The sequence below is a fragment of the Rutidosis leptorrhynchoides genome, chromosome 6 (assembly GCF_046630445.1).
Source record: "Rutidosis leptorrhynchoides isolate AG116_Rl617_1_P2 chromosome 6, CSIRO_AGI_Rlap_v1, whole genome shotgun sequence".
In the NCBI taxonomy this organism is placed as follows: domain Eukaryota; kingdom Viridiplantae; phylum Streptophyta; class Magnoliopsida; order Asterales; family Asteraceae; genus Rutidosis; species Rutidosis leptorrhynchoides.
Window position 1 is genome coordinate 300,488,069 of NC_092338.1, and position 11,521 is coordinate 300,499,589.

An 11,521-nucleotide genomic window follows, 5' to 3' on the forward strand; every position below is an offset into this window, starting at 1 on the left:
CACTTGCTAACCTTGTATTAGGAAAGCAACACGTCCAGTTTACTTGTTCCGTATATTACCTTTCGGCAAACTACCGTCCGGTTGTAAAGGAAAGCGTTGAACAAGCAACTGTTTAGGGCAATGTCCCGTGACACGCTTTTGATTATGGTCTATAACGTGTCGGACGCAATTACTATCCTTGGTAGGAGCAATAGTAAAGCTCACCCTTATAATTTTTCAGTCTGGCACAAGGTCCTATCTTCGACCATGCTATGCAACCACCGTTCTTACGGTTAACACCCGATTTAGTTCAGGTGACCTAATGAATTCCAGGTGAATTCCTAGGATTTTACGTTCAATGGTAATGAACGCATTGAAAATAGGGTTTTCAGAAAACAAATCGGTTTGTAATTTTGATCAAAATATTTTCTCGTTTAAGCTCGAGTTTAGATATCATTGAATTCCATGAGTTTGAATTCTCAATCTTTAAGGTCAATCTCTAGGATTGAGTAATATCAGTCTTAAAAGCTGATTTTTAATCTTTAAGGAGATTATCCTTTCTGGGGATCTGATTCATTAGTCTTATCCAGCTAATTTGCATGGTGCCCCCCCATTGTACGAGATAAATCCTTCTCATGGTTAGGATAAATCTGACCACTTGGCGACCCTGTTTAATGCTGAGGTCCGTGGATTTCCTGCTGATTTTAGTGATGACTTTACTAGATTTTTCGTCAACCTACAGCTGGTCTGGACGACAACTTCATGACCTAAATCAAGAAGCGCGTTTCTTTTTAGGATGACTTTACTTCCTTTTAATGATGGAATTGATTCATCGTGTAGATCCATCTCTTCTTTTCTTTTATTGGGTAAAACAGTTTAGTTTAGTTCAAAGCAAAAGTATTTTCAGTTATTGGTTACAGATATATGTGACATATGTTTAAAATAACTTGGTAAATTTTCCCACACTTGGCTTTTATTTTCCTTTTTATCGTCCTCTATTCCATTTTAAATGAATTTTAACATTTTAGTTTGTTTCTCAATTTATGTCCTTTCCGAGGTAACAATAATTTCGGTGTTAAAACCTAGTTTTATCGTTCATAAATATGTATAAACATGATTTGAATTCATTTAATTGAAAAATTTTACTAGAATTGGGTAGTCAGTATATAAGACTAGGGCTGTTCTTTTTTATCAGAGAGCACTAGATTCTAATACAACTACTGCTTTACTAGTATTTTTAATGGTAACCAAGTGTATAAAGTAAAAAATTTTAAAATCCGAAAGAATTTAACCCCTTCCCACACTTAAGATCTTGCAATGCCCTCATTTGCAAGAAATCAGTAACAATTTAAATTATTGAGGGTGATTTGTGTGAAAATGATTAAATTTTTACCAAAGTTTCCAAATATATTGGCGTTTGTTTGCTGAATGATAAATGGTGCACATCATTTGTTCATTCCATCTTGTTGTTATTTCACATATATTTTGCATCTTGTCGTCAAAATTACTTGCTTTTGCTGAACTTAATGCCAGTCTTTGAAAACGCGTTGTTTTATCCTGTTTTGTGCATAACATAAAATACATACAATACAAATATAATCATACATGTAATTTGAAATGGAACTTTGGCATCCCACTTTCAAATTATAAGAAAAATATTAGTACACAATAATAATAGAAATATCAAACATTACATAAATGTAATTAAAATGTTAAGTGTTTAAAATAATAAAAATATAAATTACCAACTTATCTCTACTGATCAGGAGGTGGGTTAGGAGGATAATTAGGATAAGGATCCCAATTCATGTTCGGATCAGGGTTCCATGGCTGTTGATAGGTGAACTGGTATGCTGCGTCATAATCATATGAATCATAGGGTGGTCTCATTTCTGGCTGATGTGCGGGATAGTATGCGGGTCGGGTCGGATAATACATCTCGCCAGGCTGCAACTGGCTTATAATTTGGCGCTGATGATAATCCCATCGGCCATGCTCTCATTGCCGGGAATGCTCGTAGTCATTCCGACGTTGCCATGCCTCGTACTGCATATGCCTATCATAGTTCGTCATGTATTCATCCTCCATACGAACGCCTAAATCAAGAGCAGTCTCCCGAACAACTCCTATAATGTTGTTCGCCTCTTCCATTTCGTCATCCGAACCTCTTTCTACCTGTCGCTGAGGTCCCTCGTATCGATATACCCGACCACGTCTCATCAATAATACCCTTGCACCGTGATAAAGGTTTGAACTTATAGTTTCACCTTCGTCCTCTATTTCGTTCATTGGACCCCCTTGGTGCTTATCCACACCTAAATACTCTCCAATGAGAGTAATGAAAATACCACCACCTATAATACTCCCCGATTTCATCCCCGAAACTACATTAGCGAGATAATAACCAACACAATAGGGAATGTTAACGAAACTCCTCGGGTCTCTAATACACTTGAGGTAGAACAAATCGTTTACGGTCAATTTCTCTTTATTCTTACCCCTTTGTGTAATTGTGTTTGCTAAGAATCTATGAATCACCCGGAGTTCAGCTCTATCTATATCTAAGTATGTATGATTTCCACTGGCGTGAAATTCATTAAAGTGGGACATACGCCTCCAGACGGCGTTAATATCAAATTCTCTATCTATCCTTTCTCCTTGGGCAATCAGGCTATTACAGTCGGGGCTCAAAAGTTCAGCAGGGGTGTAAATCTGTAAGGCCCTGGCTAAATCTATCATGGACATTCTGTACATGCGTCCACCTAACAGAAATCTAATAAAGCTTCTATCATCTATCCTCCTAACATCACTGTTTAACTTAATAGTACTAAGTAATTCTATACACCATTCCCTATATATGGTTCTACGAATGGAAAATAGGCGCATCCAATCGTTAAACTGAGAATTACCATACCTTTGCACCAATAATTCCCGAATCGGTTCGGCAAGGTCAACTGTTTCCAAAGGTACCCAGTCAATTGCCCTTGGCATTTCAACAACCTTAAAGTAGAGAATGTGCATGTTCTTTTGATAATCTGGATACTCTATCCAACATCGATCAAATCTCAGATTTGGATGTAACTGATCTTCATTAATGTCTAAGCTCAGAATCATTTGATGTGGAGCGAATTGACGAAACTGATTCATGAATAATTGATCTTGATCGTGATAAGGAATATGTTGCTCCTCATGTTCTTCTTCTTCTTGTTGCATATGTTGTTCTTGTTCATGAAACATTTCCGGTTCGGGCTCTGGTTGTCTGGACGATGATGCACCGTCCGTATCTGTATTTCTCTGCAAAACACATTAAACACAAAATTTGTGCATCCAAATATGCATTAGTGTTAGCAAAATAATAACTTGAAACAATTATGATGACATGTTCAATTCATAACACATTTTATACACATTTTCTTAACAATAACAATTCTACACTTTTACATACGAAAATGTGTACAATGTTTTATCACATTTAAACTCTTAAACATGTCAACAATAATCATTATAGCAATTAAACACTTGTTACATGGCATTCAAATCAAACTAGTGCTCATTTTCATATTTTTGTCAATTCTACACTTTGTCAAATAAGCATATACGAAAAATGTACATCAAGTTCATAAGCATTTATCTCAAATAACATGCCAAAATAATCACTACTAGCAATGAAACAAGTTTCAAATGGCCTTTATATCAAATTATCCAAGTTCATGAATTTTTAGACTTAAAAAGTCCACTTTAATTCTCAAAAACATGTTTAGGCTCAAAGTTTGGATCAATTAACTACCTAAACATGTTACACTACTTAATTTAGCAACAATTCATGACAAAAATCGGCCATAACCTGTTTATATCAAAAAGCCCCAAATTGCTCAAGAACACAAACCCTAGATTCTTAAAAATTTGAAGTTTTTAGCTTCAATTCATGTTAAATAGCTTCTATCTAGGATATACATGCATAATATAACAACAATTTAGCTCTAATTACACCTAAAATTAACAAAATCAAAATATAAAATTTCTAGCTCAAGAACACAAAAATTCGAATTTAAAGAGATTAGGGGTGAAATCTTTACCTTTCTCCTGAAGGGGTTGAGACTACTGAATCTAGGCATAATTTTTGTGAAGTTTTGCAAGAAATTTGGTGAAAAATGATGAATTTTTGAGAGGGTTTTGGAGTAAGTTCGTGTATGTGTGTGTATTGTGAGAAAGAAACAGGCCGACTGAGTTTTTTGAACCTGACCAGTTTTTGGCTCCCATGCGAGTCGCATGATTTAAGCCTTTCCCCCATGCGAGTCGCATGGGGGTATTTTCCAGGTATTTTTTTTTTTTTTTTTTTTTTTTTTTTTATAAAAACCTTATACTTTTAAAACATAAAATTTAATAAAATTTTAAAAATTTTGTTTCTTTTTAAGACGAGGTCGTTTCGGGACGATGCCCTAGTCCGTCCTTCGACAAAATTTTAAAATTTGTCAATTTCAAGCAATTGTTTTAAAAGCTTAGATTTTTGGGTTTTTTCAATGTTTTTGGCATACTCTAATTCAATAAGATTAAAAATAATGATAATAAAAGTTCTCGTCCCTCCCTCGGGTAAATCAATTTCGGTTCAAAGACCTAGTCTTCAACTTACGACGAATTTTAAAAATCATATTCTTAACTTAATGAGATAAAGTAAATTTTTGTTTTTAAATTCACACAACTTAAATATGAAATTCAAAATTATTATTAAAAATTCACACCAAACTTAAAAATTAAAATGCTTAAAATTAAAAATTAAAAAAAATTCACACCAAACTTAATTTAAAAATTTATAGATTCATATCAAACTTATATTAATTTTTCAAATATTTACAATTTTAAATATATTGTTTTTACAAAGTTTATAATATTAATTTAAGATTTATATATCAATTTTAAAAATATGGTAAAAATAAAATTAAAAATCTTTTTGTCTTTTTATCCCACTTTAATCAATCAAATATTATCAAAAATATGCGCCCCTCTTTTCGGTAAAGTAATTTCGGTTCCAAGACCTAATTTAACTCATGACGAATTTTTGAAATATTTTGGGTCGATTGTTTAAAGATATTTATACCTTAAGAATAAACGTTAAATTTCGCAGTGATGTAATAAATTTTTGAATGATATCAATAATTTCGGTCGCCAAACCTAATTTTATTTAATACCAATTTAATACTTTTTAGCGAACAAATTAGCGTTTATTATCAAAAGGTTAAAAATAAAAATAAAAATAAAAATAAAAACTGTACAGACATACCTGTGAATTAGATTTCTTAGTTATATGATCTATTCCATTCATAAGATAGTCGGTTTAATTGGTTTTCCATGGCTACATAGGCGTAACCTCGAGCATTCAGTGTCTTTTCTTCTAAACATATGAACGGTCCGTCTCTGCATAAAGTAACAAATTCGGTATTTGAATAGGTTTGATTATTTGAACATTTACCTCCATGTGACCATTTTCCGCATTTGTGACATCGTTCTAGGTGTCGTGCTCTTCTTTTCGCTGCGGATTTTGATTTTCCTTTACCAAATTGTAACTTATTATCTTCGCATCTGGATCCTTTTCTAACTCCGTCCATTCTTTCTCTGATTACTGATACTAATTCGCTCGGTAGTATATCATTATTTCTTTTAGTGATCAAAGCGTGTAGCATTAGACCATGGTTTAGTTCACAGGCAGTCTTCATTTCGTAAAAACCTAAAAAAATAAAAATTCAGAATGGGGGGAGAAGACTAGTTCTTTAGGGTCTGCTAGGGAAAGACCATACGTGTTTCATTTTCGAGAACTACACGAAAACAGACAATCTAACTCTAACAGAAATACATATTATCCTTTAAAGACTTGATTCTCCCCACACTTAGTTAGCTGTGGTGTCGAAATTGTGATTAACTTCGTTGTCGACTTCCATCGGACCATGTATGTAATGTTTAACTCTGTGACCATTAACTTTAAATTCAATCCCATTTGAATTTATCAATTCTATCGTTCCGTATGGGAAAACTCTTTTGACTATGAATGGTCCAGACCATCTTGATTTCAATTTTCCAGGAAATAGCTTGAATCGTGAATTGAAAAGAAGAACTCTGTCTCCTTCTTTAAATTCTTTTGAACTTCTGATTCTTTTATCATGCCATTTCTTCGTTCTTTCTTTATAGATTAACGAATTTTCGTATGCTTCATGTCTTAATTCTTCTAATTCGTTTAGTTGACTTAATCGTAGACGTCCAGCTTCATGTAAATCAAGATTACATGTCTTCAAAGCCCAAAATGCTTTGTGTTCAATTTCTACTGGAAGATGACATGCTTTTCCATAAACAAGTCTAAAAGGTGTGGTTCCAATTGGAGTTTTGTAGGCTGTTCTAAAAGCCCAGAGTGCATCCTCCAATTTAATGGACCATTCCTTCGAATTTGATCCTACGGTTTTCTCTAGAATACGTTTTAAAGCTCGGTTGGTATTTTCAACTTGTCCACTTGTTTGTGGATGATATGCGGTGGAGATTTTATGAGTTACTCCATATCTTTTAAGAACTTTCTCAAGTTGATTATTACAGAAATGAGTACCCCGATCACTTATTAAAGCTTTCGGTGTTCCAAACCTTGCAAAAAGACGTTTTAAAAAGTTGACTACAACTCGTGCATCGTTAGTTGGGAGAGCTTGTGCTTCCGCCCATTTAGATACATAATCAATGGCTACGAGTATATATAGATTATTATGAGATTTTGGAAATGGACCCATAAAGTCAATACCCCAAATGTCAAATACTTCACATACTTGGATGACATTTTGTGGCATTTCATCACGTTGACTTATTTTTCCGGCCCTTTGACATGCATCACAGGATTTGCAAAGAAGGTGTGCGTCTTTGTAAATTGTAGGCCAATAGAATCCAGCTTCATAAACTTTTCTTGCTGTTAGTTGAGGCCCATAATGCCCTCCTGTTGGTCCTGTGTGACAATGGTTTAAAATTTTACTAGCTTCATCTCCAAATACACATCGGCGTATTATTCCATCGGGACAACTTTTAAACAGATGTGGATCTTCCCAGAAATAGTGTTTTGTATCACTGAAGAATTTCTTTCGTCTTTGGTACGATAATCCTTTTTCAAGGAATCCACAAACTAAGTAGTTTGCATAGTCTGCAAACCATGGGATTTCTTTATAATCTATCTTCAATAGATATTCATCAGGAAAGTTGTCTTGTATGGCTGATTCATTTAGAACTTCTAATTCGGGATTTTCAAGACGAGAAAGATGATCATCGGCGAGATTTTCTGCTCCCTTTTTATCTCGGATTTCAATATCAAACTCTTGTAAGAGTAAGATCCAACGGATTAATCTTGGTTTAGCATCTTGTTTTGAAAATAGGTATCTAAGAGTAGAATGGTCGGTATAGACCACCGTTTTTGCTAGAACGAGATATGATCGAAATTTGTCAAAAGCAAAGACAATAGCAAGGAGTTCTTTTTCAGTAGTTGTATAGTTCGTTTGTGCTCCTTGTAATGTCTTACTAGCATAATATATAGGTTGAAATCGTTTTTCAATCCTTTGTCCTAAAACGGCTCCCATTGCAAAATCACTTGCATCGCACATTAGTTCAAATGGTAGATTCCAATTTGGTGTTATCATGATCGGTGCATTAGTGAGTTTCTCTTTAAGAATATTAAAAGATTTGATACACTCATCTGAAAAGATGAATGGCGCATCCTTTTCTAGGAGTTTATTCATAGGAGTGGCAATTTTAGAAAAATCTTTTATGAAATGTCGGTAAAAACCGGCATGCCCTAGAAAACTCCTAACTCCTCTAACATTGGTGGGATGTGGAAGTTTAGCAATTACATCTACTTTAGCTATATCCACTTCAATTCCTTCTTTTGAAATTTTATGTCCAAGAACGATGCCTTCTTTAACCATGAAATGGCATTTCTCCCAATTAAGTACTAGATTTGATTTTTCGCATCTAATTAGCATTCGTTCCAGATTAACTAGACATGATTTAAATGTATCACCGAAGACTGAAAAGTCATCCATGAAAACTTCCATGCATTCTTCTATCATGTCTTGAAAAATCGCCATCATACACCTTTGAAAGGTTGCAGGGGCGTTACAAAGTCCAAATGGCATGCGTTTGTAAGCAAAAGTACCATAAGGGCACGTGAATGTGGTTTTCTCTTGATCTTCGGGTGCTATTGGAATTTGAAAATATCCGGAAAATCCATCTAGAAAACAATAGTAACTATTTCCGGCTAATCTTTCCAACATTTGATCTATGAAAGGTAAGGGAAAGTGATCTTTTCTGGTGGCGTCATTTAATTTTCTATAATCAATACATACACGCCATCCTGTTACAGTCCTAGTAGGAATAAGCTCATTTTTCTCATTTGTAATGACAGTCATGCCACCCTTCTTAGGCACGCATTGAACTGGGCTTACCCATGGACTATCAGAGATTGGATAAATTAAACCTGCATCTAGCAGTTTAATAATCTCTTTCTTAACTACATCTTGCATATTAGGATTTAGTCTTCGTTGGCGTTGCACATACATTTTATGACCTTCTTCCATAAGGATTTTATGTGTGCAATACGAAGGACTTATTCCTTTAATATCATGAATCTTCCATGCAATGGCTGGTTTATGAGCTTTCAACACAGAAATGAGTTGTGATTTTTCATTTTCAGTAAGAGAAGACGATATTATTACAGGTAATTCAGATTCACCATGTAAATAAGCGTATTCCAAATGGTTTGGAAGTGGCTTTAACTCTAATTTCGGAGGTTCTTCTATCGATGATTTATATCGATATCTGTCTTCTTCTTTTAGCATTTGAATTTCTTCTGTTGTTGGTTCATATCCATTAGCTATAAGTGTAGCTAACATTTCAGCTTCATCAATTGGTTCATTACCTTCTCCTAAAGAACATTCTCCTGTTCCTTGTAATTCTGGAAATTCTTCTAATAATTCTGCATGTGCATCTATAGTTTGAATATAATAACATGTATCATCTGCAGATTGTGGCTGTTGCATTGCTCTATCAACTGAAAAGGTAACACTCTCATCCTCTATACTTAGGGTCAGTTTCTTACCGAACACGTCTATCATTGCTTTAGCCGTGTTTAAGAATGGTCTTCCTAATATGAGAGGAACTTGAGAATCTTCTTCCATGTCCAAAACAACAAAATCTACTGGAAATACTAAAGTACCAACTTTAACTAGCATGTTCTCCATTATCCCTCTAGGATATTTTATTGATCTATCGGCTAGTTGTATGCTTATTCTGGTTGGTTTCAATTCTCCAAGGTCTAGTTTAGCGTATAGTGAATACGGCATTAGATTTATACTAGCACCTAAGTCTGCCAATGCTTCTATTGAACTAAGACTACCCAGAAAACATGGAATTGTGAAACTTCCTGGATCAGATAATTTTTCTGGTATCTTATTCAACAGAACTGCTGAACAATTAGCATTCATAGTAACAGCCGAGAGTTCTTCCATTTTCTTTCTATTTGAGATTAGATCTTTCAAGAATTTAGCATATATTGGCATTCCTGAAATCACATCAATGAAAGGAAGATTTACATTTATCTGTTTAAACATATCAAAGAATTTGGATTGCTCGGCTTCAAGTTTTTCCTTCTTCATTTTACTCGGATAAGGAAGTGGTGGTTGGTATGGTTTAACATAAGGTTTATCCTTAACTGTGTTATTTTCATTAACCTTTTCAACTACCGGTTCTTTTTCGTTATCTTGATCAGGTTGTGGTTCTTGTGGAGTAGGAGTAGTTTCATCAGAAGTTACAGGTATTTCAGGTGGTTTAAGTGTTGTACCACTTCTTGTGGTAATAGCTTTAGCTGTTTCATTCCGGGGGTTAGCATTTGTATCACTAGGTAGACTTCCCGGTTTTCTTTCACCTATCAACCTTGCTAGGTTACTTACTTCTTGTTCCAGATTTTGAATAGAAGCTTGTTGATTTCTAAATGCTTGAGCATTTTGTTCATTGGTTTGTTTCTGAGATGTGAAAAACTGCGTTTGAGTTTCAACTAGCTTCGTCATCATATCTTCTAAATTCGGCTTTTTATCATCAGTTTGTTGTGGTGGTTTGTTTTGAAAATTCGGTCTTTGCTGATTATAAGTATTATTGGATACTTGTTGATTGCTAGGACCTTGTTGGTTGTTGTATGGAATATTTCGGTTATAATTCTGGTTTTGATTGTAAATTGGTCTTGGCGGTTGATAATTATTCTGATAATTATTTCCAGGCCTTTGGTTTATGTATGAAATATTCTCTCTTTGTTCCATTGTTAATTCAATACTGAGACAATCTTTTGTCAAATGTGGTCCTCCACACTGCTCACAACTAATTCGTATTGAGTGAATATCCTTAGTCATCTTTTCCATTCGTCTTTCCACAGCATCTATCTTTGCGGAAATGGAATCTAAGTCATGGCTAGAATCGGCTCTAGCTGCTTTAGATGATCTAATGATATCTTTTTCTTGGTGCCACTCATGTGAGTGGGAAGCAGTGTTATCAATAATTTTGTAAGCATCAGTTTCGGTTTTCTTCATAATAGAACCACCAGCTGCTATATCTATATCTTTCCTTGTAGTGATGTCGCATCCTTGGTAGAATATTTGTACTATTTGACAGGTGTCTAAACCATGTTGCGGACATCCTCTTAATAACTTTCCATATCTTGTCCACGCCTCATATAGAGTTTCATTTGGTTTCTGTGTGAACGTAACAATTTCTGCTTGAAGTCTTACGGCTTTAGATGCAGGAAAGAATTGTTTAAGAAATTTGTCAATTAAAACATCCCATGTATCAATCGCCCCTTCAGGTAACGATTCCAACCAATCTTTTGCTTCTCCCTTTAAAGTCCAGGGAAATAACATGAGATATATCTATTCATCCTCCACTTCTCGGATTTTAAATAGTGTGCAGATCCTATTAAAGGTACGTAGATGTTCATTTGGATCTTCCTTCGGCGCACCACTAAATTGGCATTGATTAGTCACCATGTGTAGAATTTGTCCTTTGATTTCATAATCTGGCGCATTAATGTCTGGATGAGTAATTGCGTGACCTTGGCCAGTGCGTTTAGCTCTCATTCGGTCTTCCATACTTAAAGGTTCCAGATTCTCCATAATTGAATTTGTTGAATCGGTATCACTAGATGATTCTGATTTAATAGTTCGTTCCTCAACAATCTCTGTTTGAATGATTGGTGGTTCCGGAGGAATGTTTAGTGGTTCAGGATCTATGAACCGTTCCTGAATATTTTCCGGATTCTCAATTGTGAGGTCGGGTTTAAAAAATGGATTATCGGAAATTTGAACTGAAGTACTTGGTCGACTGGATGACGATTCTAAAGAAAAATCAACGGCGGTTATATTTGTTAAACGATGTCTTGATCGAGTTACAGGTGGTGAACGTACAAAAGGTGATGAACGTCTTGCTCGGTGCATTCACTGAATATCCTATTAGTTTTTAAAAGGAAAGAAAAATTATAATAAGTTAT